General features: G+C 41.6%; 1 long non-coding RNA gene across 1 annotated transcript; it reads right to left on the bottom strand.

Moving 5' to 3' along the window:
* Positions 1-340: 340 nt before the first annotated feature.
* Positions 341-17,351, bottom strand: LOC132226191 (uncharacterized). The gene is made up of 3 exons (XR_009451010.1): positions 17,269-17,351; positions 5,250-5,359; positions 341-523 (listed from the first exon to the last, which is right to left on the bottom strand). It is a non-coding gene; the product is annotated as an uncharacterized LOC132226191 (long non-coding RNA).
* Between the last annotated feature and the right edge of the window lie 285 nt (positions 17,352-17,636).

The raw sequence follows: 17,636 nt of genomic DNA, 5'->3' as shown, positions 1-17,636 counted from the left end.
AAAACCCAACTCACACCAAGCCTCACCCCCCCCCCCCCAAAAAGGATATTGATTGACTCATGTAGTTAAAAAGGTGATGGCAAGTTCAGGCGTGGGTTGGTGTGAGGCTCAAACAATGTTTCCAGGACCTGGTTCCTGTCCTTATACCGGTTCACCCATGCTTTGGTTTCATTTCCACGTTCAAATCCAATGGTACATGAACAGTGTTTCTATTCTCCCAACAAATACCCTGGGCTGACTCTGATTAGTCCAAAAGAGATCACATGCACGTTCCCTCAACAAAGCCTGGCCAGGGGAACGTGGTACTCTGATTGGACAGGCAAGCCACGTGCTCATTGATAGAGTTGGGGGTGGAACCAATTCCAGGAGAAGTCTGTGAATTGAAAGTGGGGGAGAGAAGGTCCTCAGAAGAAACTGGGGATGCCTTACCTTTTGATAACGAGGGAGAATGACATTGAGCGCCACGGCACTCTAGCCGCCACCCACTGCAATGCTCCATGTGGTCCAGTCTCTCTGTGCCCTCCTGTTCCATCCAGGAGACAGATACAGCAGCCAAAACGTCACTAAAAGCAACTTCCATCCTTTAAGATACCTCTCAAAAATTATCAAAGGGAATTCAATTCCTAGCCTCAGACACACTTCCTGATCTTCTCTTTTCCCTTTCCTCTCACTCTCAGTAACTTTCATATCTCATATCTCATATTGTCCTAGTGCCTCTCTACACACCCTATTACCTTGTCCCTGCCAAAATTCCTACCAACTCTACCTCACACATCCTTGCTGTCCTTCCTTCATTTATTGTGCTCAAGTCCCTTTGTCCGGGCCCACTTTTCCACTGCTTCTAGTACTTTTCTACTTTTCTAGTAGATTTTCTAGTTTACCAGTGTCTTAAGTTTTCTTTCCACTGATTACCTCAACCTGCATAATAAAGTTCAGAAATTCCCCTAAAAGGTGAGGGGGAGAGGGCCAAATGGCTACAAAATATTGGACTATTTCAATCTGAAGAGATGAAAAATACTGTACAAAAGTTTATAATATCTTTCTTCCATCTCTGCTATTCAAATAATCATGCCCCATAGTATATGATTTTAAAATATGATGAGAATTTGGGGTGGGGGTAAGGGGAACAGTGGTGGACTTTTGAATTGGGATCTAAAGGACAAATAAGAATCAACTAAGTGAATGGGTTTGGCAGGTGAGAATATATTCTGGGAAGCAGAAATATCATTGGACAAGACCCTGAGCCTGGACGAAGGCAGGAACTGTAGAGAAGCAAGTGTCTTCAGAATGAGGAGAGCATGACACAGGATGAGGCCGAGGGGCAGGTCAGGTAATCCTCAAGCAGGGCTCTGCAGAAGAGCAGACACCAAGCAAGAGAGTTTGGCCCAAGAGATTGCAGAGTTTGAGTCTCAGAAGAAGAAACCTTTTCAATAGTGTTCCTAATCCTCAGCCTTGTAAAAAAGAATCCCTTTCAAACTCTACATGCCTGCGTTGTTACACTACAGCTATCTGAATTAGGTAAGTGCACGGTGAAAAGAAATGAAAAGTGCCTTCAGCTCAGTGTCTCTTGGCTGAACTTGTTAGACATCTTTCTGTGATATGCTTAAGTTAGAAAAGGCATCACTGCCAAGATCATTTTGCTGTTATAACCATGATTAGTTCAAGTTTCTAATCTTTCACTGCACAACTTTTTGAGAGAAATGTAATGCTGATAGGAGATCAAAGCTGACTTGTTTATTTGCCTAAAAATATGGGCCCAAAAAAATCTTGTTTATTTGTCCAAGTGTTTACTGATATGATTGGGTTTAAATGAATCATTTTTCAATTTGTTTTCTGTTTCACCCATCTGTTCTTTGTTCCATTTTAAAAATATTTTTCTGGGTTTTTTTCCAGTTGAGTATTTTTATGATTTCGTTTTATTCCCTTTGATGGGCTGTTAGCTATAACTGTTTTGTTTTGTTTTATCTTTTGTTTTAGTGGTTGCTTTAGGGTTTTTAGTGGACATCCTTTATCTCTTACAGTCAACTTTCAAGGGGTAATATATCACTTCACAATTAGTATAAAAACCTTGCAATGGTACATTTCCTTTTCCCACCTCCAGGCCTTTGTGCTATTATTGTCACACATTTGACTTCAGGAGTAGTCACCCCTTATCCACAGGGGATACATTCCAAGCCCACCCCGCTCCCAGTAGATGTCTAAAATTGAAGATAGTACTGACCCCTACATATGTTTTTTCCTTTACTACCTATGCTAAAGTTTAATTTATAAATTAAGTACAATAAGGGATTAACAACAACTAAAAATAAAATTGAATGATTATAACAATATACTGTAATAAAAGTTATGAGAATGTGGCATTATTAAGGAAAATAAGGGTTACTTGGACACAGGCACTGCGATGCCAAGACAGTCGATCTGATAACTGAGTTAGCTACTAGGTGATGAATGGGTGGGTAGAGGCTACAGCATTAATATATTGGACAAAGGGACCATTGACATTCTGGGTAGGACTGCGCAGGACAACCCAAGATTTCATCACACCACTCGGAATGGCATGCAATTTAACGCTTCTGAATATTTTATATCTGGAATTTTCTATTTAATATTTTCAGACTGTAGTTGACGGCAGGTAACTGAAACTATGAAAAGCAAAACTTCAGATAAGAGGGGATTACTGTGCATACATTTAAACACTACAATACATTGCATATGTTGCATTTTTTCTTGTTAAACACTTATCTTTTTCCAGATTTTGAAAACAAGGGGGGAAAAAGTCTTTTGTATTTCCCTATCTATATACTATTCCTAGTGCTCTTTATTCCTTTTTTATTTTTTAATCTTATTGTTGAAAGCATTATACATGTCCCTTCCCTCCCCCCCGCCCCCCATTGACTCTTTATTCCTTTAAGTAGCTCCAGATTTCTTTCTAGAATCTGCCTGAAATACTTTTTAAAATTTATTTTGGTTTAAGTCTGCTGTGATGAATTCTTTTAGATTTTATATGCCTGGAAGAAACTTTATTTAACCTTTATTTTCAAAAGTTATTTTTCACTTGTTTTTGATTCTAGGTTGACAGATTTCTTTCAGTAATTTAAAGATACTGTGCCACTGTCTTGTGGCTTGCATTGTTTTCCACAAGAAATCTGCTGTCATTATTACCCCGCACCCTGACCATCTGCAAATACTATGGTATTTTCCCCTCTGATTGCTTTTAAGATTTCTCATTATTACTTGTTTTCAACGATTTGATTTTGATGTGTTTTTAATGTTTTTTGTTCTTAGAATTTGTTGAATTTCTTAGATTTTTAGAATTATAGTTTTCATAAATTTGTAGAGTTTCTAGTAATTATTTCTTAAAATATTTTTTCTGCCATTCTCGGATACTGTAAACACATGTATTAGATCATTTGAAGTCATCTCACATCTCACTAATTCTCTACTTATTTTTTTTTTTGGTCTTTTTTTCCTCTGAGTTTAAGTTTGGATAGTTTCTGTTCCTATGTCTTAAAGTGTTTCCCAAACTTATATGACCAGAGAACCATTTTATTTTGCAAAACACCTATTAGCAACTTGAGGAGCTCTGATACTTCTTGGAAGCCAGTTTGGAAAATACTAGAACAGACCCTTGGCATTTGTAAGTTTACCATTTTCAATGTTAGCTATTTGTCAGAAGAAATTCCATTGCTGTAGTGATTTGTGATTCTGCTACAGAATGGAGGTGGGGAGTGAGTCACTCTGCTAATGAACAAGCCCAGCCCACTGCTCACCATACACAGCCTAATGGGGTTTGCTGTTGGTCATACAGTAGCTTTTGTAGTGATAAAATTTGTTTGATTTGTAACAATGGCCCTGAAAAAACTGTCAGCTGTTCATTTGGGGGATGTAAAAAAAATTAAAAGAAAAAAAATGAGATGATATTAAAAGGGGGGATCTTGGCAAGAAAATAGAAGTTTGGGGATAAATTTTAAAAGTGGTTTCCTAAATCTGGCAGGGACTTGGATATATGCAGATGAGCTCATCCTGTAATCTACATGGAAACCATAAAAAATGACTCATGAACTGCTATAGTGAGAGACAAAATTTAGCAAGATTAAGACATTACACATGCAATTTACAAGAAATTACAAACGTAATTTCAAGAGAAAGCCAGAGCCTGGGCGGGTGTTTCTGAGAAGACACTCACACAATAAATAAAGTTTGCTTCTAGAATTTAAAGAGGAGCTTTTCTTTGCATATTATGATGTTAATAATGGGGGTGTGACCTTTGCTAACCATATTCCAAGGAAATAGAATGTTTCATCCTAAACTAAAGACCTCACAGCAGTGGTTCTCAACCTTCTGGCCCTTTAAATACAGTTCCTCATGTTGTGACCCAACCATAAAATTATTTTCGTCACTACTTCTTAACTGTAATGTTGCTACTGTTATGAATCGTAATGTAAATATCTGATATGCAGGGTGGTCTTAGGCGACCCCTGTGAAAGGGTCGTTCGACCGCCAAAGGGGTCGCGACCCACAGGTTGAGAACCGCTGCCTCACAGAATAAACTATCTGGGAAGTAAATTTCATGCCCCAGGATGTGCAAAAAGTTGTAAAGGGAAAAATGCGATTCTTTTCAAGAATGTAAACTCAAGTCCTAGAACTCCTTTCACAGTCTCCTTAGAAAATTTCTTCTACAATTTAACCAATTCCACCAGCATCTACTAAGTGCCAGGTGGTATGACAGTTACAGGCGTTTTAAATGTAAGGAAGCCAGTGACCGGCCTGCAGGGAGCTCACAGCAGTCGCCTCATCTCCCTCCTGTTCTCCCATGGGTGGAGGCCTTGAGAACTGCTGCAGCCTGACTGGTCTGTTTAAAAATAGCGAATGGCTAACCAAAGGTTGATACAATGGCCCTAGCTGGTTTGGCTCATTGAATAGAGCACCGGCCTTCGGACTGAAGGGTCTTGGGCTTTGGTTGCAGGCTTGAACCCTGCCCCAGTCAGAGTGAGTGTGGGAGGCAACCAACCAATGTGTCTCTCTCACATCGATATTTCTCCCCCCCTCCCTCCGCACACTCTCTCTAAAAATCAACAGGAAAATATCCTCAGGTGAGGAGTAACAGCAATTAACAAAAAAGTTAGACACAAGGAAACACTAGGCAGCAAATAAAAGTAACAATTAACATGTTATTAAGCTATTAACTGCACAAACTGGCTACTGACAAAAATGACCCCTATTTGTGTGACTTCATTAAGACTCATTACCTGAATGAACAGGTGAAATCCACCAAGGAATCGGGTGACCATGCAATCAACTTGCACAAGACGTGGGTCCTTGAACCTGGATGGCAGAGTGTCCCTTTGACAAGCACACCCTAGGAGACAGTGATAATGAAAGCTAAGCCTGGGCCGGCTTCCCGGAGCCAAGGGGGTGACTTCCCTGGTTATTAAGGCAGTGTATGCAAGTTGGGGTTACCTTTAGCTTTTCTATAAATTGTACCCAAACATCTACTTAAATTCCTTCTTTTGTATCATTCTTTCAAATAAAGTAATGTGGTACCCACCCACCCCCACCCAGCCCAAAACAAGAATTACATGATGTCAAGAGGGGAAAAAAGTGTTAGTTATCTAAGGTATCCTGAACTTTGCTTTCTCTAGGTCTGTGCTCCAACCAGTCCCTGTGTTTGGAATGGTTTTTCCCTGCCTGTATTTGTTAACTTCTTACCTGTTTAAGGCCCCATTGAGGTGAAATATCAAGACCTTCACACCCCTCCATCCTCACCAGGAGGTGCTGATAATTCTCACCCACATGGCTCTAGGTTTATCTTCAGTGTTTAAAGATAGACTTCCAACTGCGAGGAGTGGCATGAGGTTGGTTCAGAACCTCCTCCAAACCTGGAGAAGGCTGCTCTGCCCACGTTCTGGACAGGCCTGGGTGCTGGAAAAGTCGGCCCCCAGGGAAGTCTCTACTCCAGGATGGATGAAAGCTGGTTGGTTTATGCTCAGGCTGCCATAATAAAATGTCATAGAGTGGATGGCTTCAACCACATAAATCTATTTCTCAGAGTTTTGGAGGCTAGGAAGCCCAAAATCCTTCGGTTCCTGGTGAGGCTCTCTTCCTGGTTTGCAGACAGTCTTCTTGCTGTGTCTCCTGTACACGAGGAAGAGAGCAAGCTCCTTGGTGTCTCTTCTTATAAGGGTACTAATCCTTTCGTGAGGACCCCACCCTAATGACCTCATCTAAACCTAATCACCTCTCAAAGGCCCTATCTCCCAATGCCTCACATTGGGGGTTAACATTTCAACATACTAATCTGAGGAGAACACAACATTCAATTCATAACATTCTCTATACTAATAAAAGGGTAATATGCTAATTAGACCAGATAGACCGGACATCATTCTGGACGTCCTTCCTGACAAAGCCGGGGGAGTGGCCAGCCTGCCAACCTTGTGGCCCCTTGCCGCAGCTGGCACTGCCCCCTAGAGGGGACCCCCAACCCCGATCCAGGACCCCCTTCAAGGCAGGCCAGTCGGCTCCCACCCGTGCACCAAATCCTATATAATAATAAATTTTATTATATAAATGTTATTATTATTATTATATTATCTACACTAATAAAAGACAAACATGCAAATTGGCCGTACCTTCGCTATGCCCCCAAGCCACGCCTACCAGCCAATCAGAGTGACTATATGCAAATTAACCCAACCAAGATGGCGGCTGGCAGCCACAGAGCTGGAGCAAGCAGGAAACTTGGTTGCCCCAGTGATGGAGGAAGCCAAGCATCCCGCCTGCCCACCCTGGCTGGCTCTGAGCTCCACTCAAGGCTATAAAGTTTCAATTATAGAAAGTAAATAAATCCCAGAATAAAAGGAAAAAAGGAGAGGCTGTGAGCTTCCATCACACAGGGGCTTGGCCAGCCTGAAAACAGCCCTCAGCCCCTCACCCAGACTGGCCAGGCACCACAGTGGGGACCCCCGACCATAAAGGGGGTGTGGCCAACCTGAAAACAGCCATCAGCCCCTCACCCAGGCTGGCCAGGCACCCCAGCAGGACCCCCACCCTGATCCAGCAAACCAGCCGGCCCCCACCCATGCACCAGGCCTCTATCCTATATAATAAAAGAGTAATATGAAAATTGACCCTAATAGCAGAAAGACTGGAAATGACTGGTCACTATGACACACACTGACCACCAGGGGACAGATGCTCAATGCAGAGGCTGTCCCCTGGTGGTCAGTATGCTCCCACAGGGGGAGCTCTGCTCAGCCACAAGGTAGGCTGCCAGCTGCCAGCACAGCGGTGGTGGCAGAAGCCTCTCCCACCTCCTCAGCAGCACTAAGGATATCCGACTGCAGCTTAGGTCTGCTCCCTGCTGAGCTTAGGTCTGCTCCCTGCTGGTAAGTGGACATTTCCTGAGGGCTGCCAGGCTGCCAGGGGGATGTCTGACTGCCAGCTTGGGCCCGATCCCCCAGGGAGTGGTCCTAAGCCAGCAGGTGGACATCCTCCAAGGGATCCCAGACTGCAAGAGGGCATAGTCCAGGCTGAGGGCCCCCCCCCCCAAGTGCACAAATTTTTGTGCACTGGGCCTCTAGTTCTATATAATAAAAGAGTAATATGCAAATTGACCCTAACAGCAGAACAACTGCTGGACCAGTCACTATGAGATGCACTGACCACCTCTTGGTCCCTTTCCCTGGCCGGCAGGCTCCGATCACCTGATGGCCATCCACAGAGGGGGCGGGGCCAGTGAGCAGGTGGGAACAGTGGACCTCTCGGTCCCTTCCCCCACTGTCAGGCACTGATCACCCAATGGCGAATGGGGAACAGAGGGTGGGTGGCAGTGGGGGGCAGGACTGGCTGCGGGCAGCTGGAGAAGATGGCCCTGATCACAGGCCATGCCTAGGGACTGGACCCACACATGGATTTCATGCACCAGGCCTCTACTATATAATAAAAGCCTAATATGCTAAGTCTCTGGTCATCCAGTCGTTTGTTCAACCAATCAAAGTGTAATATGCCAATGATATGCTAAGGCCGCTCAACAACTCACTATGACGTGCACTGATCACCAGGGGGCAGACGCTCCAACCGGTAGGTTAGCTTGTTGCTGGGGTCTGGCCGATCAGGACTGAGCGAGACAGGCTAGATATGCCCTGGAGCCCTCCCGTGGTCCCTCCCTGGCTGGCCAACACCCACATCCCTCCCCAGCCCTGATGGTGCACTGGTGGGGTCTCTCAGCCTGGCCTGCATCCTCTCACAATCTAGACTGAGGGCACCCCCGCCAACCCTGACTGTACAAATTTCATGCACTGGGCCTCTAGTTAGTGAATAAGCATCTCAACTCCTTTGCTCCTTGGATGGAGAAAGTCTGAGGTTGTATCCATATCATTTCCCTGTTTTCCCATGTTAGCTCCCTTTGCCCACAGTGATGCCTGGCTTGACAATGCATCTTCTGTTGGTCACCTTCTCTTATCTGCTTTACTCTCCCACTCACCTTCCTTACTACACCTTCTAAAGAAAATTCCCTGTTCCTTACATCCTTGTATCCAGATCTGCTCCCCATCTGGGCTTCTGTATTCCCACATTATGCTCTTTATTGCAGGATTTTGGCTCTTGAAACTAAACTATAAAGTCTTTGAGAACAGAAATCTCTTTAAATGCTGCATCCCCCAATGCCTAACAAAGTACCTTGCATGTAGCAGGTGCCTTTACAAACCTAGATTAACTATATTAATCAAACTGAGGATTTTTATAACAAACGTGTGTGTGCTATAGAAATATAACACATAATCAGTTCACAGCATTCTCTGGGGCACGAAATAAATCAAATTATTTAAGCAATGTTTTTATGAATCATAATTATTGATTTAGAAATATCATAAGCTGTGCCAAGTTCAAAATGAGTCTTCAAGTTTAAGCAACAGATTGAATATATTTTAACACTTTATACTTGAAAAAAATTCAGCACCCAATGAGGGAATTAGCGGGGACAAGTTTGAATTGAGTCCATATTTCTTAACATAGCATTCAAAGACCCATCTGGTCTAGCCCTCACCTCTTTTTCCAAGTTTAACTTTCATTCTGTTCTGTTGCTGTCTATATAGTTATATGATCTTAAAGCAAATGACTTGTAATTCAAATTTACCTTTTCTTGTTAACAAAAACTACATAATATCACAGATATCACATCATAAGAAAAATTATCGTTTTAAAATACACAATGGACGATGAAGAGGAAAAAAACCAATTCCTTCAGATAATAATGTTTCCTCAGACCTCACTTGTCTTCCCTGTCATTATTATATTGCCTATAAGTCTTCAGTAAGAAATTCATTCAAATATCTAGACATTTGTAACACAGTCTGAACTGGACTAATGATCTACATGCCCTTCAAAGTTATTTCCAAGGTCTAATTTTGACAGATATCTACAAGACACACATCTGGATGTCATGTACAATCCTAGAAACATAAACAACAAGCCTCATTCTTTTAAGAAATTATATAGGTAATACTCATTGATGGTAGAAATACAGAGAAACAAAAAGAATATAATTATACTTCTGATCAAAACAAACTACTAGCATTTTAGTGTATATCCTTTCTGACTTTTTTGTATAGTACTTTACATACATATATAAAAGGGCTCATGGTGTGAATACATTGCCACTCCCCCCCCCCCTGCCCCCACCTTTGCACTCAGCAATGTAACACAATGTGGCAGCCACTGCACAGGGGCTCCCTTAACACCTGCTCATTCTTCTGACAGGTTTCTGCCCCTCAGAGGCTAGAAAGTTAAACATTCCCAGACTCCCCTGCAGCTTGGGTTCTACATGAAACTGCATTTCCACCAAGCCCTGGTGGAAGATACATTCTCTGATTTAGAAGGCATATGAGTAACATGAGGTGATAGCCATGGTCAGGGACAGCAGCTCTTCTGGTAGCTGAAGTAGAAAGTCCTCTCTTTGGCTCTAGCATAACAGATGTTGAGAGGCAGGCCTGGGCAGCAGTGGAGTCGCCTGTAAAACATGCCATTCTGGGGTCAGACATTGATCCTGGCTCTATAGCATTGCTGACTGCCCTGCTCCTCTCAGAAATTCAGTTATCTGCAACCAAGAACACCAAGAAATACACATGAACATCTTCCCATGTCAAAAGGTACATGACTATAACATCAAATAATTTCAGATCTAAAGGGGATCTTACTGATCAGCAGGACTTAAGAAAATTGAGCTCAAAGAAGTTAAATAACTTACCTGTTTCTTCAGATTGGACGGTGGTGGAGGCAAGAGCACATGCAAGTCTCCTCAGTCTCACTCTGTGCCCCAGTGAGGAAATGGGACAAAAATGGCTGCACCCCAAATTAAACTTTGATGGTTTTGTATTGCATAATGTGATCATCCACATCAGGCAGGCTTTTGGCCGAAGAGGATAGTCAGAGTGTGATGCTTTCTCAATGTGTTTGCTTCTCCATTTCTAACCCCCCATCCCCAACACAGGCCCCATCCCAGACCTGCTCCCCTGGTTGGATATGAGCTGGGCTCATCACGGTGCCACTTCTTGTGGTGGGCTTCACTCCAGGCAGTTATAGTCTGGAACATCTCCTCAGACTGCAAAGGTTCAAGTTTGGTTTGCCTGGCTGAAGATTTGCTCCCAAGGCACTAACATCGTTAGGGTCATCAAGCAAAGGTATCTTTTTGTTCTTCAAATATGACAGCAAAGAGCGTGATTGAAAAGCCCCATTCAGCAATGAAAAAGAGTGTGGGGTTCGGATCCAGACTGGATCTGAGTCCCAGTTCTGCCACTTACTTAGCTCTGTGGCTGTGATACAAGTTACTCAATTTCCATGAGTCTTGCTTTACTCATCTGTAAACTGGGGGGAAAAATAATGACCTTACAAGGCTGTTGTTCAAACCAGAAACAAAAATGTATTACTATAATATCTGACATGCAAGGAACATTCAATAAATAGTTATTGTTATTAGGTTGCAATATATGCTGTTGGCTTGAAGAATAGCCAATGGTGTGTACTTTGGCTCTTCTCCATTTATAATTTTACTAGTGGCCTGTGCACGAACTTGTGCACATTGAAAGGAAATTAATTAGAAGAAATATTTTAATATTGCTATTCGCCCTTTCTCTATAATAGAAGTGTCAACCAAATTCATGATCAACAATGACAGATCAAAACATATGTGTGCAATTGGCACCAGCTAGAGCATTATATGTATTGCACATGTGCAAGTCAACATAGCCTTTTAGATATATAGGATAAACTTGCTTAATTAGACCTGTTTTCTGATTTAGCTAAACTTTTCCAGCCCAGTGAAGCACCCCAACTTCTCTTCCAGGTAATTGTCAGCAACACAGCAGTAAATATCAACATGAAGCTGATTATTATTGTAGATCACAAAGGGAGAACAAAGGGTAAAATATTTAACTGCAGCAGTGTTTGACTATATTCTGTGTAGTAAGAAAACCTGAAGTTATTTTCAAGGTCCACCACTTCTTCTTTTCAGTCAGGTCAAGTTTCTAAGCTTTCTAAATCTCCATTTTCCAGCTAATGAAAAGAAAATAGGATTCCACCGAGTCTCCTATCTATCTACTCCAGGGCTTTTGTGAGGATCAAATGAGATGAGGCATAGGAAAACGCTTCACAGACACTTGGTTAAAGTGTAAAATGTTTCCACCTGGCTATAAAGCAAGTCATGTTCCTGGGCTGAAGAAACTCCAAGGAGGCTAGTCGCTAGGGAGAGAAAGCCGGGCATTGATATGTGATGTCATTACCCAGTGCCCACAGCAACTGGTTCAGGGCTGAGCTGGGCTGTAGGCTGCATTTTGCACTATGGGGCAGCGTTGGCTGTGATTTGGTGGGGTGTCGCTCCAGGATGGTGGCAGTGCCTGTGTCCCACTTGGGGGAAGCCGAGTGTTGCTTTGTGGGCACCAGGTCCACGGTGCTGTTTCTCTGTAAATGGCCAGGGCACATCATAGCAGCTCCTGCGTTGAGCATCTGCCCCCTGGTGGTCAGTGCGCATCATAGGGACTGGTTGGAGGGACTCTTAGCATATTAGCCTTTTATATAGACAGTTGAATTTGGTCAGGACAGTAAGATCTCTCCAGGGTAGTCCAATGGCCTTCCACAGAGGACTAAATGTTACAGTAAAGAAACATGTGCAAAGAAGCAGCTGGCTTCTCAACCTGTGGGTCGTGATAATCGGAAAACACATATAGCATATCAGATATTTACATTATGATTCATAACAGTAGCAAAATTACAGTTATGAAGTAGCAACGAAAATAATTTTATGGTTGGGGGTCACCACAACATGAGGAGCTGTATTAAAGGGTTGCGGCATTAGGAAGGTTGAGAACCACTGACTCAGATGGTTTTGCAAGTCCATGCAAATATATATGCTTAAGCTCATACATAGCCATTAACAGGTCAGTGGAGTTTGGTTTGGCTGTAGCACTCCAAGTCTCTTATTGAACATAGGAATGAATAAATCAAAAGCTTGAATCTTTTAACACATGACAGTATTTAAGAATTAGGAATGGGGATTAGGTAGTCCCACAGTCTTTTTGGAATAGTGTTACGTCAATAGTGTTTAAAGTAAAACCTAAGTAAGCTGTCCTTATAAACATATAAATATAGAATTTATAAGAGCTATTATTTTTCCTTAAAATATTAACCTTTTTTCTATAGCTCAACACTTTTCTTATGAGGTGAAAGCTGCAGAAAATGACAGTTTTTATTTTCTTTTACAAGAAAAGGTTCATTTTACAAATGGATTTAATTCCATATGTGAGGATTACACAAAAATCCTGGCAGGCATATGCCCATAAATAATTAAGTGCCTATCAATTATATCATTGTGCATTGTTTCCAAAATCCTGTTAACCTTCCTTACATCATTTCCCAGAGAAGCATTATATATATGCTGTTTTAAGTGGAAATTCTTATGAGGTTTTCTCTGGAGCTTTGTTCAACCTAAATGCTAATTTTTAAACCACCAATTAGACTAATTTCCTATTTAGTCTTTTTCTAAATAGGCAAATAATCAAAATTGTTTGATAAGCCCTATTACAAACTCTAAAATTTTTCTTGAAATTTAGTGGAGAAATATACATTTATTTTTCTATAATCTGTAGCCAGAAATAAATTCTATGTAAAAATTAGAATATGTATATTTTATTTTCTTGGAAGTGTCTGGTGTTTACTATTACAAGTGAGATAATAAAAATTATGTAATATATCCTATAGTATGCTCTGTTTTTCATATTAGTTTTTAGGGGGAAGAACTAAGTTTTCTAGTGGTTATGGCTTTAAGCATTTATTCCCATCATTCATTAGAGCAGTATCTTAAGACAGAAGTTAACACTGGTGTGAAACTTCAGAAGTGTAAGAAAATTCCATCCTGTGCATGTACACACAATCATATATTTATTTAACATTGCTCCATAACCAAAAGGTCAAGTAGGGTAAGGACTGAAAATGGCAATTGGTTTGGTAACTAGAAGCTTTCGGATGTCCACAGTGAGAGGCTCAATAGTCAGCCAGAACTGGAATCATTTCAAGGCTATAGAATCTCTTTCCCAGCTCACTCTTGTTTTTGTTGGCAGAAGGCTTCACTTCCCCTGGGGCTAGAGACCTGTTTCTCACCATGTGGCCCTCCACAGGCTACTTGAGTGTCCTTCTGACATGGCAGCTGGCTTCCCCAGAGCAAGTGATCCAAGAGAAAGAGAGGGAGACACACACACACACACGGAGTGGGGGCAGTGGGTGGGAAGAAGAATGAGGAGGCAATCATAATGGGTTTTTTTTACTTAGTCTTAGAATCATACACTTTATTTTCTAGAAGTGAGTCACTAAATCCAGCACATACTCAGGGAAGAATTAAAGTCCATTTGATGAAGGGAGGGGAATCAAAGAATTTGTGGACATAGTTTTAAACCACCATAGTCAGTTAGGAATCTTAACTACAGGAAACAGAAAATCCATCTCAAAACAACAATGGGCACTCATTTGCTTTGAAATGAAAAGATCCTGTAGGTAGATAAACTTCCTGAGGAGTCTGTTCAGAGCTCTGGATCCATTTCTCTGTCTCATCATCCGCAGGCTGGCTTCCTACCAACAAAAATGGCTATAGCAACCCCAGGCCTCATATATGCACACAGCACCTTCCAGAACAGGTGAGTGTCGCTCTGTCTTTGCACCCAACAGAGTTCAGAGATTCACACTGATTGGATGAGCTCAGGTCACATGACATGGCCCTAAACCAAACCAGGGGTTGGGAGACTTGGTTGGTTCCAGTGCTCTACTCTTGAAACAGGGTTGTGGGGGCACTTCCCCGACCCCACAGGGACCCCAAACAAAAACCTGGGCCTCTGGTAAAAGAGGAATGGATGCTGAAGAGGCAACTTACAAATATCTATTACAAAAGTCAACGAAGTTTTTGTCAGTTTTTGTTTGTTTGTTTTTTAATATTGGGAAGACAGCATTTTTGTAATCTGAAAGAAAGGAAGCAGTAGAAGCAGAGGAATTGAAAAGTAAGGGAATATAATTAAGAATGCTGAAGAAATAGATCCAAAAGCACAGAGTGGATATTCTTGGTAAAGAGTTGAAGAACTACCGGTTCCTCTGAGCCCAGCTACAGCATATGTAAACAAGGAAGAGAATATGTGTGCTTAGACTTAGAGGCAATATGGGAGACTGAGGAAATGTTGGCTGGTGGTTGAGGATGTGAATGAAGAAGGGAGAAAAGTGAATAAGGTCATTTAAGGGGTTGAGGTAAGATAGATGTAGTAGACTGTCTTGGAGGTTACAGTTGTTTTCATACCAGTAAAGGTAGAAAAACTCTGCAGCAAGAAGAAAACATAAGTGGAGCTAGAAAAACTAGAAAGCTGTAGCAGAAGAAAACATAAATAAGGCTATAGCAGAAGATAGCACTAAAGGAAATAGTAATCATTGGAGGAAAAAATGTTATGAATAATGAAATTTATAAGAAAGTGGGAGTTTAAAGCAAGTTTTTTTAAAAGCAACTATGACAAATGTCTACAATAATAAAATACTCTAATCTACCTTTCAAATTTTAAGTAAGAAAATGCATCACAGAGTATTAGAGTTGAATATGAGTAATTTTTAATTCCCACCGCTGCTGCTAAATCTTGGCCAAGAAATAAGATGGACTTGCTGCTTGTGTGTTTTTTATTATAAATTGTGTAGATCAGCTAAGTGAGAGTTTATTTTTTCCTTTATTTAACATGTACTAAAAAATTCCTCTCCTCCATAGCCTAGCTGGCTTCTAGGAAGGAATCTTTGCCCTAAAATAAAATAAAGAGGCCCTTTGTTTATATTCACACTCATCTGGTTCAGGGTTTTGTTAAGGAAAAGTAGCATGAAGTAAAAATATTTTAAGAATCTGAACTTGGAGCACAAAGTCATGAAGAAAGGCATCCTTGGTTCACCTTGCCTTAGGTCTGAAGGAGATGTTACAAGTATAATGGCATTTCTTGGAAAAAAGAAACATCCTGCTGGACACATCTGACCTTCAATTTTGCCTTTTGTAAGGTTGAAAGAGTCAACAGACCAGGACTACACGGAATTACTCAGGGCTTATTCCTGTCCATGAGGGCAAATTTCTCCCACTAGCTCTTCCCCAGGCACACAATTTACTTTCTATAGAAGGCTCTTAATTGTTTTTGGAAAACGCTTACTACCTTCTTACTACCAAAATCTCAGCAGCCACATAAGATGAATGCTCAGCAAAACACTTTCTGTTTCTTTCTCAAGGCAGAAGAGGACATCAAGATATCCTTACATAACAACAACCACATAGTGAGTATTTACCATGTGCCAGGTAAATGCTTTGCATTTTATAGACATCATCTGATTTAATTCTCCTAGTATGTGTTGTATAATCATTTTACAGATAAAGAAACATGTGCAAAGAAGTCAAGTATTTCCCTGGCTGGTATGGTTCAGTTGGTTGGAGCATCGTCCCGCACACCAAAGGGTCGTGGGTTCGATTACCAGTCAGCACACATACCCAGGATCACGGTTCAATCCCCAGTAAGGGGAGGCAACAGATTGATGTTTCTCTCTCACATTGATTTTTTTCTCTCTCTTCCCCTCTCCCTTCTTCTCTCTCTAAAATCAACTTTTTAAAAAAAGTCAAGTATTAGGCCAAGCTCACAGAGCTAGTAGGTGGCAGAGTTGTATGCTGAAACCATGTCTGTTTAATTACAAAGCCCACACTTTTTCTTTTGCACCACTGTCTAAATAAACAGAAAGAATTTCTTAGAGAGTCGACAGTTTAAAAAATGTTTAAAGGGAAATAAAATACTTTAAACACGTTGATACTTAAACACAAATACAGTTATTTAAAACCAAATGTTGTACATTATCTCCACACTTACTATAAAATATCCTAAGACAAATAATATATATATATATATATATATATATATATATATATATATATATATATATATATATATGGAAATATATATATATATATGTGGACAGACAGCAGAAATACTTTCAGATTAGAAGCAAGCCCAACTTCAAATGACAGGATGTGGCGATGGAATTCAGGGACAACAAGAGCCTGTTAGAAAGCTATGGGTCAGGTCTTGGAGGCATCAAAAAGAACCCAAGGGTAGGCAGTGAAATTCACCGATAGTTTCATTCGGCAGAAATACTACATAAACCTATGCCAGAAAAATAAGTACTTGTAAGCAGCAAAGCTATTGTGGATTCTAAGGACAAGTCTTTCATGTCAGTCCCATAGGTCAGGTCACTTTTGCACAAGCTGATATCATGAAAATTCGGATTGCCCATATTTAGAAGAGCTCACAGCAGGCAGGAATACGTCCAGACTCCTGCCACAATATCAGGAGATGTCAATCACCACTGTGTTTGTGCACAGTGCTCGGTAGACAGAGAATAAGGCTGCGATGATAATGAATTTATCCTGGATTGGCCCCAGCACATGAAATAAAACAATATTATTCTAAACCTGCTCTGCACTTTGTCATGCAGATACATAGCGGGGCAGTGGTTCTGAAACCAAGGCCTTCTGCCCCCTCCCAAGGGGGCATTTGGCACATCTCCTATGAGCTACAATGGGAAGGAAAGGGTGCTATTGGCAGCTAGTGGGTGGAGGCACAAAGCATAGAGCAGCCCCCACAACAAAGAATTACCCCCAAACGTCAACAGTGTGGAGGTTGACAAGCTCTGAGCCGAGCCTGAGGAGGCCTAAGGGATGTTTTGACTCACCGCCTTTTTTGAGCCGCCCACTGTCCCAAATATCAGCTCTCAGGGATCATCGCACCCGACGACACTGAGGTCATCAGTACGCCTGGAATGGGAACCAGAGAGAGACTGGCATTTTTCTTGTTCTTTTCATTTTTAAAACAACAAATCATCCTGTAGCTCATGGAATTGGTTCCCTCGGTTGTCCCTGGCATCCCTGGACTTCCCTGAAACCAACACGCCTTAAACCGAGGTCCCTTGGAGCACCCCCTTCCTGGCGGGGTTTAGGTTACTTCCCACGGCAGCCCGTGTAGCTGTGTCCTCGTGGTGGGAAAAGCAACGCACTTGGGGATGAGGCGTTTTCCTAACGTCAGGTATTTAGTCTAGAGGAG

The sequence above is a fragment of the Myotis daubentonii genome, chromosome 2 (genome assembly GCF_963259705.1).
Source record: "Myotis daubentonii chromosome 2, mMyoDau2.1, whole genome shotgun sequence".
In the NCBI taxonomy this organism is placed as follows: domain Eukaryota; kingdom Metazoa; phylum Chordata; class Mammalia; order Chiroptera; family Vespertilionidae; genus Myotis; species Myotis daubentonii.
Note: the sequence above shows the minus strand (reverse complement) of the source record. Positions and strands in the feature narration are given on the sequence as shown.